Source organism: Oncorhynchus masou, chromosome 9 (assembly GCF_036934945.1).
Source record: "Oncorhynchus masou masou isolate Uvic2021 chromosome 9, UVic_Omas_1.1, whole genome shotgun sequence".
NCBI lineage: Eukaryota > Metazoa > Chordata > Actinopteri > Salmoniformes > Salmonidae > Oncorhynchus > Oncorhynchus masou.
The window spans coordinates 58,538,017-58,550,271 of NC_088220.1; the positions used below are offsets into that span (position 1 = coordinate 58,538,017).

The 12,255-nt window shown below is 53.4% G+C and overlaps 1 long non-coding RNA gene across 1 annotated transcript in view; it reads right to left on the minus strand.

Moving 5' to 3' along the window:
• The window catches only part of LOC135546329 (uncharacterized), a 28,523-nt gene extending 16,596 nt beyond the window's left edge, over positions 1-11,927 (minus strand). Inside the window, exon 1 of the long non-coding RNA XR_010456566.1 lies at positions 11,786-11,927. This is a non-coding gene — a long non-coding RNA (uncharacterized LOC135546329). The remainder of the gene's footprint in view (positions 1-11,785) is intronic.
• Positions 11,928-12,255: the final 328 nt, after the last annotated feature.

The window sequence follows — 12,255 nt, forward strand, 5'->3', positions numbered from 1 at the left end:
TGATTTCATTTGAAAGAAAACACTGAAGTTTGTGTAAATGTGAATTGAATGTAGGAGAATATAACACAATAGATCTGGTTTAGATAATACAATGACAAAACCATAAGTTTTTTCATTTTTATTGTTGTATCATCATCTTTACAATAAACAAGACAAAACAAACATTCAGATAGGATGATGGGGACAATTTCAGTGAAAAACATAAGAGGGCAACAGTACTTGTGCAAAGTTTCAGAATGATAACTTCCAAAATGAGTGTGCTACATGACATTTATCATGAAGTCACCCAGGTGTCCCACACAAGTAGCCCAAATGTGCCCAAGTGGCCATTTTGAATGGAATAACTATATACAAAATACCAAAATGGTATTCTAACACACCCCCAAAAAAAAAAAATGGAAAAAAATATATACATGTACAAAATAACACTTTCAATATTTGGAAGACCCTCAGTCCTCTACACAATATTGTGCTGCTGATACCAGGTGCCATAGCAGTCTCTTTCTGCTGTAAAGCAGAGGGTCACCAAGCACGTGGTGCAGATGATGGGGGACTTCATTTTGCAAAAAACACAGCAACGCCTCCATGCTGTGCTCTTTTGGCCCTGAGGCACATCCATGCCTGCAGAAATAAATTTGGGCAGATGAACACCACTTGTGGCAGGAGCTGGATGAACCAGCTTCAGTGGGGGATGGACACCTTGGCACTGGGGGCTCCCATTCGGAGTCAGTGTCACTGTGTAAGAAAATGTTCAGTTAGAATAGTTTCACATATGAGCCCTGTATCAACAGGTATAATAAACATATATATATATAGAGTACAGGGAACATAAGGTTGAATATATTATTATAGACCTGCTCGATCTACTGTCTCATTTATATTATGACAGACCAGCTAGATCTACTGTCTCATTTATATTATGACAGACCAGCTAGATCTACTGTCTTTATTATATTACAACAGACCAGCTGTATCTACTGTCTCCATTTCACTTTGGCCATTGTTGTGGGCCTGCCCTCCCCTCAACAGCCTCAAATAGGCTATTTAATTTCACAAATAATATTTTATATTATTAATTTCAAACAACGGCATTGGCATGAGAAAAACTTACCAGTCCAAAACGATGTCCTTTCCGTTCAAAAATATTCCTCCATTTGGGAATCGCTAAATGAATCGTCCTCCAACAATATCTGTCTCATTTTCCCGATCAATTTCTTCTAAAATTGTGTGTACATCTGTATATCTAGACTTAGATTTAGCTTTCCTTGACTTACTGATTGATATATAAACAGCTGAATATGCGCTTTACCAAAACAACCCTGTGCATAACATGCTTTGCTCCTTCCGGTATGAAACTTCAATGGTGAATGACCCTCTTTACGACACAAGTTGGTCTTCCAACACATAAACATTACATATTGCTGTTTACCTCAGCTCATTGGCTAACTACCCAGCTAGATTTCAAGACGATCAGTGGTCATTGGGTTAAAATACAGCCAATCAACAAAACAGCGGTCATATCATTGGTGCACAATGATGTCATTACTTGTTGTTGGTTTCTTTCAGTCAATACGTCCCGCGAAATGACCCATCTTTTTGGTTGTGTTACAAACAAACCAGTTGATTGCAATGAAACCAAACATGACTGGAAAAGTCACGTTTCGTGTGTGTATTTACATCGAATGTGTCGTCGAAAATGGAATGAGACGGAATTCACGACACAAGCGGTTCACAAAATGTTTTGTGTTAGGCTATAAAAATTGATTTTATCAAACAAAAGACCATTCATTGTGTAACAATGAGCATTGGGATTGCAAACAGAGGAAGATTGTCAAAGGTAAACAATTTATTTTATTGCAGTTTGTGATTTTGTTACGCCTGTGCTGGTTGAAATAGTTGCTTTTAATGGGGCTCTATCCTAAGATAATCGCATCGTATTCTTTCGCAGTAAATCCTTTTTAAAATCTGACAATGCAGTTGGATTAGCAAGATTCTAGGCTTTCGAAACGTGAGACACTTGTATTTTCATGAATGTTTAATATGACTATTTATGTAGCGATCACCGTATGTTGTCGAATTTCATCCCGCTAACGGGTTCTGTGCGCAGAGTGGTTAAGAACAAATACTTATTTACAATGACGGCCTAGGAACAGTGGGTTAACTGCCTTGTTCAGGAGCAGAATGATAGAGTTGTACCTTATCAGCTCAGGGATTCGATCTATCAATCTTTCAGTTACTGGCCCAACGCTCTAACCACTAGTCTACCTGCCGCCCCGTAATGATGCTGCTACCGTCTCTTATGACCAAAAAGAGCTTCTGGACATCAGAACAGCGATTACTCACCTCGAATTGGACAAAAGAGTTTTTCTTTAATAGGTCGGATGGGGAGGATATACTACAAACACCCAAACAGGCCCTCATCCACGTAATTTGCTCAAGAAGGAAACAAAGATTTTGCGGAAAGAGATCAGGGTGCCTTGTGAGGATCAGGCAACGAGTGGCTAATCTGCCTTTGCCATCCGTCCTGCTAGCTAACTATCAATCGCTAGAAAATAAATGGGACAAACTGAAAGCATGTATGTTCTACCAACGGGACATTAAAAACTGTAATATCTTATGTTTCACTGAGTTGTGGCTGAACAATGACATTAATAACATACAGCGGGCGGGTTATACACCCTATCGGTAGGATAGAACAGCAGCCTCTGGTAAGACACGGGGCGGGGGCCGATGCATATATTTAACCTGTTGATGCTCTGGGGGCGCTATTTCATTTTTGGATGAAAAAACGTTCCCGTTTTAAACAAGATATTTTGTCACAAAAAGATGCTCGACTATGCATATAATTGCTACCGTTCGAAAGAAAACACTCTGATGTGTCCAGAAATACAAAGATCTTCTCTGTGCGTGCCCTATAACGTGAGCTTCAGGCAAAACCAAGATGAGATGGCATCCAGGAAATGACAAGGATTTTTGAGGCTCTGTTTTCCATGGTCTCCTTATATGGCTGTGAACGCAAGAGGAGTGAGTCAACCCTTTCTGTCGTTTCCCCAAGGTGTCTGCAGCATTGTGACGTATTTGTGGGCAGATCATTGGAAGATTGACCATAAGAGACCACATTTACCACGTGTCCGCCCGGTGTCCTGCGCCGAAATTGGTGCGCAAAAGTCACCTGCCAGTATTTTTCCATGCGATACAGAGAGTAAAGCAAGCTTCCACGAACTGCATGTCAATGAAGAGATATGTGAAAAAACACCTTGAGGACTGATTCCAAACAACGTTTGCCATGTTTCGGTCGATATTATGTAGTTAATCCGGAAAATGTTTGACGTTGTAGGTGACTGCATTTTCGGTTCGTTTCGGTAGCCAGACGCAATGTAGAAAACGGAACGATTTCTCCTACACACAGACGCTTTCAGGAAACACTGCGCATTTGGTATGTAACTGAGAGTCTCCTCATTGAAAACATCAGAAGCTCTTCAAAGGTAAATGATTTTATTTATTTGGTTATCTGGTTTTTGTGAAAATGTTGCGTGCTACATGCTACTCAAAATGCTATGCTAGCTTTGCATACTCTTACACAAATTAGTCCATTTCTATGGTTCAAAAGCATATTTTGAAAATCTGAGATGACAGTGTTGTTAAGAAAAGGCTAAGCTTGAGAGCAGACGCATTATTTTCATTTTATTTGCGATTTTCAGAAATCGTTAACGTTGCGTTATGCTAATGAGCCTGAGGCTTTAGTCACGATCCCGGATCCGGGATGGGGAGTTTCAAGAAGTTAAACGGCAGCTGGTGCACGATATCTAAAGAAGTCTCAAGGTTTTGCTCACCTGAGGAAGAGTATCTCATGATAAGCTGTAGACCACACTATCTACCTAGAGAGTTTCTGTATTTTCCGTAGCTGTCTACATACCACCACAAACCGATGCTGGCACTAAAACTACACTCAGTCAGCTGTCTACCGCCATAAGAAAACAGGAAAATGCTCATCCAGAGGTGACGCTCCTAGTTGCCGGGAGACTTTAATGCAGGGAAACTTGAATCAGTTTTACCTAATTTTTATCAGCATGTTAAATGTGCAACCAGAGGGAAAAAAACTCTAGACCACCTATACTCCACACACAGAGACGCTTACAAAGCTCTCCCTCGCCCTCCATTTGGCAAATCTGACCATAATTCTATCCTCCTGATTCCTGCTTACAAGCTCAAATTTAAGCAGGAAGCACCAGTGACTCGGTCTATAAAAATGTGGTCAGATGAAGCAGATGCTAAACTACAGGACTGTTTTGCTAGCATAGACTGGAATATGTTCCGGGATTCTTCCGATGGCATTGACTAGTACACCACATCAGTCACTGGCTTTATCAATAAGTGCATCGAGGACGTCGTCCCCATAGCGACTGTACGTACATACCCGAACCAGAAGCCATGGAATACAGGCAACATTCGCACTGAGCTAAAGGGTAACGCTGCCGCTTTCAACGACAAACCATCAAACAGGCAAAGCGTCAATATAGGGCTAAGATTGAATCGTACTACACCGGCTCCGACACTCGTCGGATGTGGCAGGGCTTGCAAACTATTACAGACTACAAAGGGAAGCACAGCCGAGAGCAGCCCAGTGACACAACACTACCAGACAAGCTAAATAACTTTGCTCGCTTCGAGGCAAGTAACACTGAAACATGCATGAAAGCATCAGCTGTTCCAGACGACTGTGTGATCACACTCTCCGCAGCCCATGTGAGTAAGACCTTTAAACAGGTCAACAAGGCCACAGGGCCAGACGGATTACCAGGACGTGTACTCTGAGCATGCGCTGACCAACTGGCAAGTGTCTTCACTGACATTTTCAACCTCTCCCTGTCTGAGTCTGGAATACCAACATGTTTCAAGCAGACCACCATAGTCCCTGTGCCCAAAAACACGAAGGTAACCTGCCTACATGAATACCGACCTGTAGCACTCACGTCTCTAGCCATGAAATGCTTTGAAAGGCTGGTCATGGCTCACATCAACACCATTATCCCAGAAGCCCTAGACCAACTCCAATTTGCATACCACACCAACAAATCCACAGATGATGCAATCTCTATTGAACTCCACACTGCCCTTTCACTCCTAAACACCTCACTCTGCAACTGGATCCTGGACTTCCTGACGAACCGCCCCCAGGTGGTAAGGGTAGATAACAACACATCCGCACAGGGGTGCATGCTCAGTCCGCCCCTGTACTCTCTGTTCACTCATGACTGCACGGCCAGGCACGACTCCAACACCATCATTAAGTTTGCCGATGACACAACAGCCTGATCACCGACAACAATCAGACAGCCTTTCGGGAGGAGGTCAGAGACCTGACCGTGGGGTGCAAGCATAACAACCTCTCCCTCAAAGTGATCAAGACTAAGGAGATGATAGTGGACTACAGGAAAAGGAGGACCGAGCACGCCCCCATTCTCATCGAGAGGGCTGTAGTGGAGCAGGTTGAGAGCTTCAAGTTCCTTGGCGTCCACATCACCATTAAACTAACATGGTCCAAGCACACCAAGACAGTCGTAAAGAGGGCACGACAAAACCTATTCCGCCTCAGGAGACTGAAAAGATTTGGGATGGGTCCTCAGATCCTCAAAAGGTTCTACAGTTGCACCATCGAGAGCATCCTGACCGGTTGCTTCACTGCCTGGTATGGCAACTGCTCTGCCTCCAACCGCAAGGCACTACAGAAGGTAGTGCGTAGGGCCCAGTACATCACAGAGGCCAAGCTTCCTGCCATCCAGGACCTCTATACTAGGCGGTGTCAGAGGAACGTCCTAAAAATTGTCAAAGACTCCAGCCACCCTAGTCATAGACTGTTCTCTCTGCTACAGCACGGCAAGCTGTACTGGAGCGCCAAGTCTAGGTCCAAGAGGCTTATAAACAGCTTCTACCCCCAAGCCATAAGACTCCTGAACAGCTAATCAAATGGCTACCCAGACTCATTGCCTCCCCCACTTCTACGCTGCTGCTACTCTCTGTTATTATCTATGCATAGTCACTTTAATAACTCTACCTACATGTACATAATTACCACGACACAGGTGCCTCCACACATTGACTCTGTACCGGTAGACCCTGTATATAGCCCCGCTAATGTTATTTACTGCTGCTCTTTATTTATTTGTTATTCTTATCTCTTACTTAAAAAAAGGACTTTCTTAAAATTGCTTTGTTGGTTAGGGTCTTGTAAGTAAACATTTCACTCTAAGGTCTACTACACCTGTTGTATTCGGCGCATGTGATAAATACAATTTTACTTGAATAAACAATCGGACAGACACGAGACAACCGGACAGACACGAGACAACAAGACCGACATGAGACAATAGAACAGACCACACAGAAATGAGGAAAGAAATTTGACACACTGAGACCTGAGACAAGACATTGAGATACACACACACCCCACTTCCAAAGGGTGACAGTGAGTTCCCACGCTGCCTGTTGTTACCACGCTATGGTGGGGGGATCCCATAAGGAGAAATCACATTCACTGATCGGTGGCCCCCTAGCCCGCGTGGCCCCTCTCGGGGCTGAGTATTTCCCCCTGGGGCCAGGGCTCTGGTTCTGTGGGCCCTCTGGCCCTGCTTTGCTCTGCTGCAACCCACAATGTGCTAGCAATTACAGGCCGCTAATTACACCATTTATCATAAATAACTGGCTTTTAGAGAGGGCTCAGAGCTCATGGCTCAGAGCAGCCCTCCACTCCTGGGTAGGGTAGGGGTAGGGCCAGGGAGACAGCAGCCCTCCATTCCTGGGTAGGGTAGGGGCAGGGCCAGGGAGAAAGCAGCCCTCCATTCCTGGGTAGGGTAGGGGCAGGGCCAGGGAGACAGCAGGCCTCCACTCCTGGGTAGGGTAGGGACAGGGCCAGGGAGACCACAGCCCTCCACTCCTGGGTAGGGTAGGGGCAGGGCCAGGGAGACAGCAGCCCTCCACTCCTGGGTAGGGTAGGGACAGGGAGACAGCAGCCCTCCACTCCTGGGTAGGGTAGGGGCAGGGCCAGGGCCAGGGAGACAGCAGGCCTCCACTCCTGGGTAGGGTAGGGACAGGGCCAGGGAGACAGCAGCCCTCCACTCCTGGGTAGGGTAGGGAGAGGGAGACAGCTGCCCTCCACTCCTTGGTAGGGTAGGGGCAGGGCCAGGGAGACAGCAGGCCTCCACTCCTGGGTAGGGTAGGGACAGGGCCAGGGAGACAGCAGCCCTCCACTCCTGGGTAGGGTAGGGGCAGGGCCAGGGGGACAGCAGGCCTCCACTCCTGGGTAGGGTAGGGGCAGGGCCAGGGAGACAGCAGGCCTCCACTCCTGGGTAGGGTAGGGGAAGGGCCAGGGAGACAGCAGGCCTCCACTCCTGGGTAGGGTAGGGGCAGGGCCAGGGAGACAGCAGCTCTCCACTCCTGGGTAGGGTAGGGACAGGGAGACAGCAGCCCTCCACTCCTGGGTAGGGGAGGGGCAGGGCCAGGGAGACAGCAGCCTCCACTCCTGGGTAGGGTAGGGGCAGGGCCAGGGAGACAGCAGGCCTCCACTCCTGGGTAGGGTAGGGGCAGGGCCAGGGAGACAGCAGCCCTCCACTCCTGGGAAGGGTAGGGACAGGGCCAGGGAGACAGCAGCCCTCCACTCCTGGGTAGGGTAGGGACAGGAGACAGCAGGCCTGCACTCCTGGGTAGGGTTAGGGCAGGGCCAGGGAGACAGCAGGCCTCCACTCCTGGTTAGGGTAGGGCAGGGCCAGGGAGACAGCAGCCCTCCACTCCTGGGTAGGGTAGGGGCAGGGCCAGGGAGACAGCAGGCCTCCACTCCTGGGTAGGGTTAGGGCAGGGCCAGGGAGACAGCAGGCCTCCACTCCTGGGTAGGGTAGGGGCAGGGCCAGGGAGACAGCAGCCCTCCACTCCTGGGTAGGGTAGGGACAGGGCCAGGGAGACAGCAGCCCTCCACTCCTGGGTAGGGTAGGGACAGGGAGACAGCAGGCCTCCACTCCTGGGTAGGGTTAGGGCAGGGCCAGGGAGACAGCAGGCCTCCACTCCTGGGTAGGGTAGGGACAGGGCCAGGGAGACAGCAGCCCTCCACTCCTGGGTCGGGTTGGGGCAGGGCCAGGGAGACAGCAGGCCTCCACTCCTGGGTAGGGTAGGGGCAGGGCCAGGGAGACAGCAGGCTTCCACTCCTGGGTAGGGTTAGGGCAGGGCCAGGGAGACAGCAGGCCTCCACTCCTGGGTAGGGTAGGGGCAGGGCCAGGGAGACAGCAGGCCTCCACTCCTGGGTAGGGTAGGGACAGGGCCAGGGAGACAGCAGCCCTCCACTCCTGGGTAGGGTAGGGACAGGGAGACAGCAGGCCTCCACTCCTGGGTAGGGTTAGGGAGACAGCAGCCCTCCACTCCTGGGTAGGGTAGGGACAGGGCCAGGGAGACAGCAGCCCTCCACTCCTGGGTAGGGTAGGGACAGGGCCAGGGAGACAGCAGGCCTCAACTCCTGGGTAGGGTTAGGGCAGGGCCAGGGAGACAGCAGGCCTCCACTCCTGGGTAGGGTAGGGGCAGGGCCAGGGAGACAGCAGGCCTCCACTCCTGGGTAGGGTAGGGACAGGGCCAGGGAGACAGCAGCCCTCCTCTCCTGGGTAGGGTAGGGACAGGGAGACAGCAGGCCTCCACTCCTGGGTAGGGTTAGGGAGACAGCAGCCCTCCACTCCTGGGTAGGGTAGGGACAGGGCCAGGGAGACAGCAGCCCTCCACTCCTGGGTAGGGTAGGGACAGGGCCAGGGAGACAGCAGGCCTCCACTCCTGGGTAGGGTTAGGGCAGGGCCAGGGAGACAGCAGGCCTCCACTCCTGGGTAGGGTAGGGGCAGGGCCACCGACACAGCAGCCCTCCACTCCGGGGTAGGGTAGGGACAGGGCCAGGGAGACAGCAGGCCTCCACTCCTGGGTAGGGTAGGGACAGGGAGACAGCAGGCTTCCACTCCTGGGTAGGGTTAGGGCAGGGCCAGGGAGACAGCAGGCCTCCACTCCTGGGTAGGGTAGGGACAGGACCAGGGAGACAGCAGCCCTCCACTCCTGGGTCGGGTAGGGGCAGGGCCAGGGAGACAGCAGGCCTCCACTCCTGGGTAGGGTAGGGGCAGGGCCAGGGAGACAGCAGGCTTCCACTCCTGGGTAGGGTTAGGGCAGGGCCAGGGAGACAGCAGGCCTCCACTCCTGGGTAGGGTAGGGGCAGGGCCAAGGAGACAGCAGGCCTCCACTCCTGGGTAGGGTAGGGACAGGGCCAGGGAGAAAGCAGCCCTCCACTCCTGGGTAGGGTAGGGACAGGGAGACAGCAGGCCTCCACTCCTGGGTAGGGTTAGGGAGACAGCATCCCTCCACTCCTGGGTAGGGTAGGGACAGGGCCAGGGAGACAGCAGCCCTCCACTCCTGGGTAGGGTAGGGACAGGGAGACAGCAGGCCTCCACTCCTGGGTAGGGTAGGGGCAGGGCCAGGGAGACAGCAGCCCTCCACTCCTGGGTAGGGTAGGGACAGGGAGACAGCAGCCCTCCACTCCTGGGTAGGGTTAGGGAGACAGCATCCCTCCACTCCTGGGTAGGGTAGGGACAGGGCCAGGGAGACAGCAGCCCTCCACTCCTGGGTAGGGTAGGGACAGGGAGACAGCAGCCCTCCACTCCTGGGTAGGGTAGGGGCAGGGCCAGGGAGACAGCAGCCCTCCACTCCTGGGTAGGGTAGGGACAGGGAGACAGCAGCCCTCCACTCCTGGGTAGGGGCAGGGCCAGGGAGACAGCAGCCCTCCACTCATGGGTAGGGTAGGGACAGGGAGACAGCAGCCCTCCACTCCTGGGAAGGGGAGGGGCAGGGCCAGGGAGACAGCAGCCCTCCACTCCTGGGTAGGGTAGGGGCAGGGCCAGGGAGACAGCAGCCCTCCACTCCTGGGTAGGGTAGGGACAGGGAGACAGCAGGCCTCCACTCCTGGGTAGGGTAGGGGCAGGGCCAGGGAGACAGCAGGACTCCACTCCTGGGTAGGGTTAGGGCAGGGCCAGGGAGACAGCAGGCCTCCACTCCTGGGTAGGGTAGGGACAGGGCCAGGGAGACAGCAGGCCTCCACTCCTGGGTAGGGAAGGGGCAGTGCCAGCGAGACAGCAGCCCCCACTCCTGGGTAGGGTTAGGGCAGGGCCAGGGAGACAGCAGGCCTCCACTCCTGGGTAGGGTAGGGTAGGGGCAGGGCCAGGGCCAGGGCCAGGGAGACAGCAGGCCTCCACTCCAGGGTCGGGTAGGGGCAGGGCCAGGGAGACAGCAGCCCTCCACTCCTGGGTAGGGAAGGGCAGGGCCAGGGAGACAGCAGCCCCCCACTCCTGGGTAGGGTTAGGGCAGGGCCAGGGAGACAGCAGGCCTCCACTCCTGGGTAGGGTAGGGGCAGGGCCAGGGCCAGGGAGACAGCAGGCCTCCACTCCAGGGTCGGGTAGGGGCAGGGCCAGGGAGACAGCAGCCCTCCACTCCTGGGTCGGGCAGGGCAAGGGAGACAGCAGCCCTCCACTCCTGGGTAGGGTAGGGACAGGGCCAGTGAGACAGCAGCCCTCCACTCCTGGGTCGGGTAGGGGCAGGGCCAGGGAGACAGCAGGCCTCCACTCCTGGGTAGGGAAGGGGCAGGGCCAGCGAGACAGCAGCCCCCCACTCCTGGGTAGGGTTAGGGCAGGGCCAGGGAGACAGCAGGCCTCCACTCCTGGGTAGGGTAGGGTAGGGGCAGGGCCAGGGCCAGGGCCAGGGAGACAGCAGGCCTCCACTCCAGGTTCGGGTAGGGGGCAGGGCCAGGGAGACAGCAGCCCTCCACTCCTGGGTAGGGAAGGGCAGGGCCAGGGAGACAGCAGCCCCCCACTCCTGGGTAGGGTTAGGGCAGGGCCAGGGAGACAGCAGCCCTCCACTCCTGGGTAGGGTAGGGGCAGGGCCAGGGCCAGGGAGACAGCAGGCCTCCACTCCAGGGTCGGGTAGGGGCAGGGCCAGGGGAGACAGCAGCCCTCCACTCCTGTGTCGGGCAGGGCCAGGGAGACAGCAGGCCTCCACTCCTGGGTAGGGTTAGGGAGACAGCAGCCCTCCACTCCTGGGTAGGGTAGGGACAGGGCCAGGGAGACAGCAGCCCTCCACTCCTGGGTAGGGTAGGGACAGGGCCAGGGAGACAGCAGCCCTCCACTCCTGGGTAGGGTAGGGACAGGGAGACAGCAGGCCTCCACTCCTGGGTAGGGTAGGGGCAGGGCCAGGGAGACAGCAGCCCTCCACTCCTGGGTAGGGTAGGGACAGGGCCAGGGAGACAGCAGCCCTCCACTCCTGGGTAGGGTAGGGCAGGGCCAGGGAGACAGCAGCCCTCCACTCCTGGGTAGGGTAGGGGCAGGGCCAGGGAGACAGCAGCCCTCCACTCCTGGGTAGGGTAGGGGGCAGGGCCAGGGAGACAGCAGGCCTCCACTCCTGGGTAGGGTAGGGGCAGGGCCAATTCTTATTTTCAATGACGGCCTAGGAACAGTGGGTTAACTGCCTGTTCAGGGGCAGAACGACAGATTTGTCAGCTCGGGGTTTGAACTTGCAACCTTCCGGCTACTAGTCCAACGCTCTAACCACTAGGCTACCCTGCCATAATGTGGAGAGTTTTTAAAGATGTGTTTTGTACAGTATTTGGTGTTGAATATGATGTGTGCTCTGCTCTATACAGATCAGACTCATTCTGCACCGGACCAGGGAGTCACCATAGAAGGTCCCCACGAGAATGTCCCCTCTCCTGTCAGGTGTGTGTTACCTTGGCAAAGCGGCAGAGGCGCAGTGCGTCCTCCCAGCGAAAGGAGGCGCTGTACACATGCAGCACGGTGGTGTAGGTAAGCTGCTGAACACCAACGAGCCGTCACCTGAGTCCCACATAGTTCAGGATGTGGGCCGCACGGCTGAACTCACTGTGGAGGGGCACAGACCGACAGATATAAAAATACATTCTGTACACACAGCCACTCTGCCGAAGGGCAGCCACTCAGGAATCTCTTTTAAACAGCGTTACCACAACATGAAAACATTTCAGATGAAGCAGTACCTTTTATTTCCGATAATGGGGAACTGATTTCTGTGTGTGTGTGTGTGTGTGTGTGTGTGTGTGTGTGTGTGTGTGTGTGTGTGTGTGTGTGTGTGTGTGTGTGTGTGTGTGTGTGTGTGTGTGTGTGTGTGTGTGTGTGTGTGTGTGTGTGTGTGTGTGTGTGTGTGTGCACATGTTACCTGGCG